The following is a 3,095-nucleotide window of genomic DNA, read 5'->3' on the forward strand; positions in this document are numbered from 1 at the left end:
TTTTTTAACGTCTATTTAAAATTGCAGAAATATAAAAAGTCATTATTCAAATAGAAACGTATAGCTTTGTAAATTACATTAGTTATGAGTTGACATACAAAATAATGAAAATAAAAATTAAATTAGAATAACAAATATTTTATAATAGAAAAATTAAATTATCATAATAGAACAATAAATAATTCATAAAATAATTAATTTTTTATAATATAATAGCAAATATTTTATAATAAAATAATCAAATTTTATAATAAATATTAAAATTTTGTGAAGACTAAATATGTATACTACAAGAAAAATAGTGAGTCTCTTTGAATTTAGTGTCTTACATTAGCATCGGTTTTACTGGTAGATTTACCGACAGTTTAGGTGTCAGATCAAATCATTACCGACGAATTTTCTTTTCTAACAGTAAATTCGTAGAAATAAATAGAAGAAAAACGGGAAAAATAGGCGTAACATTTAGCGTGGAATTTATTAGAGGAAAAATTCGCCGGTAAACTTAATTAGTTGAATGCTGCGTTTTGGTGACTTGCATGTCGGATTTATTCGCTATTAAACTTGCCCTAAATTCAAAACACGAACTTTCTCCCTCATTTTCGAAACACACACTCTCTCTAACCTTCTCATTTCTCTTTCTCTCTTCTCTCTCTACCTCTGGCAGCCCTCTGTAACACCCTAATTACCCTAAGTCTTACCTCATGTCGTAAAGCAAAGCATAATTAAAGTTCACGGCAATTCTAAGGCTTATATATATATATATCATAGATACAAGATAACAAAGCATATGTAGATATATGAGTATAATAGGCATAGAGAGTCCGCAGCCTGCGGAGTTTAAGCCCGACTAGTGTATACAGACATAGCAGAATTCTCAAAGTAAGCCTCTAAGGAAAATATAAATACAAAAGTGAGAGTACTAAACAAAAGATCCAAAATAGGATAAGAATCCTCCACTCTGTCACCATCACGTAACTCACCGAGGTGGGTTACGACCTGCATCTGAAAAACAACAACAGAATATGGTATGACCGGAGATTCTCAGTATGGTAATAGTACCCAGTAATGTAGGATATAAGATTTCGGGACGCCAGAGGCAATCCTAGAACTTCACATCAAGCATAGTATTCAAGCTTATAAAACAAGTAGATAAATCCTTAAACAGGTCATCTAACTTAGGAGATTTCTAATTTAACATTTACACTGCTGTTCCACAGCTTTCGCCAGCCTAACGGCCATGCAATCCCATCACCACCGCCTACTGAACCTTCTCAATCCCAGTAAAAAACATAAGTAATTCATACAAGTAAACCACAAGTAATTATCATGTATAGCAAGTAAAGCAAGAAGCAATTAAACATGTTATACAATTAGGCAAACAATGCAAGTCGGCAAAATAAACAAACATATAGAGTACGCACATGATGAATGCCTGTCCTATTTGGCTGGGATATCACATTGTCAGTTCAACTGCCAACCTGACACATTCCCATGGGAATATTGCCTTTCGGTCATGAATAAAATGGGTACCCCCAGGGATATCGTGCTCGGCATACGGTCCAGGAATATAGTGCATGTGCACACTCTTGTGATTCCAAAAGGATGCGAGCGGGATACTCAGTCACAGACCCCATATCTCAATGTAAGCGGGACTAACCACCGCCCTTACGCCACCGTCGCAACCTCGACAGGTGGGATTAATCGATAGTCCCTGCCAGGTGCATAACGTCTCAACAATACCAGTATAAAACATTATGTATTCTGATGCGTGAACATCTTGTCTATCTTTTCCTAGTGAATTTGCATTTAATTTGTTGAGTTTAATTAAGAATTAATTATGTTTTAGCCACTATGGATGCTATTTTGAGTTTTGTGCAATTTTATTTATTTTAGGTAGCATTCAGATGGATTGGATGAAGTTTCTGCAGAGAAGCGATGCGGACGCATGACTCACGCGTCCACGCGAAATGGAGAAAATCACAGCGACACGAACGCGTGCCTGACGCGAGCGCGTGGATTGGAATCTGCACGAGTGACGCGAACGCGTAGATGATGCGTACGCGTGGCAAGGAAAAACGCTGGATGACGCGAACGCATGGACGGCGCGGTCGCGTGACATGCACGATCTGCAGAATTTATAGAAATCGTTGACATGGATTTTGGGCCTCATTTTGACCCATTTTCCAGCCCAGAAAGCACAGATTAGAAGCTGCAGAATGGACAATTCAAGTGGTCCCCACACATCAGCTAAATATCTGTTAATTAATTCGAATTTAAATTCAAATCTTATCTTTTAGGAAAAGATATTATTTTTAAATTTAGATAATTAGATTTTAAATTTATTAGGATTAGTTATAAATAGGAATTTACATGCCATTAGATTGGAAGGCAGTAGATTTACACAGATATTTTTACTAGAACCCTTATTTTTCTTCTCTGAACCATGAGCAACTAATCCTCCATTGTTAAGGTTAGGGGCTCTGTCTATTTTCATGGATTGATTCGTTTGATCTTTTTAATTTAATTCATGTCTTGATTTATATTTCAATAATTGTTTTCGTTCTTTATTTTATGAATATGGGTGGAACGGAAGTATAACCATGTTCTAATTGAGTTCTTGTAAAACTTGGAAAAGCTCTTTACTTGAACAACAGCTTGAAAACAAGTTCTTGTAAAACTTGAAAAAGCTCTTTACTTGAACAACAGCTTGAAAACATATTATACTGAATTTTTAATTGTTTGTATTTAACGGGATATGTGGCATATAATCCCTTTATTTGTGCATAATTAGGATTCTTTTGGCATATAAACTAGAAATTGATCATCACCCTCTAATTAGAATTAATTGACCAAGGAATTGGCAGTTAATGAATTTTAGAGGAGACTAGGAAGGTCTAAGGAATTAGGGCCTAGTCACATATAGTTTGCCATGAAATTAAATCTTGCATGATTAAATTAATTAGTAATAAAAGTTAATCCAGAAAATAGAAACCTTAACTGCTTTCTCAATACTTTATTCTCAACTTATTTATCTGCCTGTCTTTAATATTCCAAATTTGCTGTTTAATGCTCTTTGAATATCTCAAAACCATTTT

The sequence above is a fragment of the Arachis duranensis genome, chromosome 9 (genome assembly GCF_000817695.3).
Source record: "Arachis duranensis cultivar V14167 chromosome 9, aradu.V14167.gnm2.J7QH, whole genome shotgun sequence".
Classification (NCBI taxonomy): Eukaryota; Viridiplantae; Streptophyta; class Magnoliopsida; order Fabales; family Fabaceae; genus Arachis; species Arachis duranensis.